Below are 1,544 nucleotides of genomic sequence, written 5' to 3'. Positions count from 1 at the left end.
TTTCCCTCTATCTATCTATCTATCTATCTATCTATCTATCTATCTATCTATCTATCTATATGTGTGTGTCTGTGTGTGCGAGTAACTAATTACGTTTTGACATATTTGGGAATATTTTTCGGTGGGTAATATCTTCCCCTTTTTAATTATGAGAATAATCAGGATCGTAAATAAAACCCAGGTCTGTGATACAAGAACTCACCGAACTTAAGGTCATACGCAAACTGTTTGTCATGATCAGGCAAGTTTTAGCAAACCACACAAGCTCACAGGTACTCTGACACACACAGGATCAAATAGACTCACACACACACACACACACACACACACACACACACACACACACAACACACACACACACACACAACATACACACACAACACACAGACACACACACACACACACTCTTAACTGTAGTATTGATATTCACGAAGCGAAGTAGTACTCAGATAAATGACAAGTTCTAACTATATCCAGGACTGTTGCACAAACTAGGCTAAAATAACAATCCACGTTGAGCGAATTGTGAAGTAGAAATTCCTATAAAGATAAATAGGCTCAATGTGTCTTACGGCATGAAGTATAGTTCACCCGAAACGGCTGTCAGTATAAGACTATTAAGCAATTCCTTTACTTGTATTTTTCTTTTATTTCTTTCTGCGTATATTTTATCCTTTTGAAGTAAAGTCAGTAAGTTTGGCTCTATCTTCCTTTCTATTTCAGCATCATTTATTATACATACGTACATACATACACACAAACACACCCACACACACATATATATATGACGAGATTCTACACAGTTTCTGGCTACCAAATTCACTCACATAGCATTGGTTGGCCCGTGGCTATAGTAGAAGACATGTGCCCAATGTACTGTTCTATGAGACTCTACACGAAACCACGTGGTATGCAAATCGTGTTTCTATCCGCATAGCGAAGGCTTATTGTGTGCGCGCGTGTGTGTGTGTGTGTGTGTGTGTGTGTGAGAGAGAGAGAGAGAGAGAGAGAGAGAGAGAGATAGAGAGAGAGGAGGGAAGAAAAGAGTGAGGAAGTGAAGGGTTAGAGAATAATGTTTCTGAATATATTACATAGAATATATAACTCTATGATCAAAGCATCAGAAAAATTCCTCTTTTAATGATTATAGAATAAATATGAAATATACAGGATAACGTGCCCAACAAACAGCTTATCTTTACTGTGGTTTTCAGATTCTCATTGAAATTTCAATAGGGACAGCTGGATGATGCAAAGCTCAACACTCTCAGTCCAAATTTATCAACCCGGTTCAGTGTTGGGTTAGGCACCTGATTATCTTGTTTAGATGAGTCCAATTTTGCAAGTATCACCACACACACAAACACACACACAGAGTCACCCCTACACATATACACTCTCACAAACACACTCATACAGCATTTATATAAATACACACGCACATACACACACATAAATATATACATATATATATATATATATATATTTACATATATATGTGTGTGTATAAATTTACTCATAACGCCTCTATTTATATATATATA

This window comes from Octopus bimaculoides, chromosome 6, assembly GCF_001194135.2.
Source record: "Octopus bimaculoides isolate UCB-OBI-ISO-001 chromosome 6, ASM119413v2, whole genome shotgun sequence".
Taxonomy (NCBI): domain Eukaryota; kingdom Metazoa; phylum Mollusca; class Cephalopoda; order Octopoda; family Octopodidae; genus Octopus; species Octopus bimaculoides.
This window is presented reverse-complemented; position numbering follows the sequence as displayed.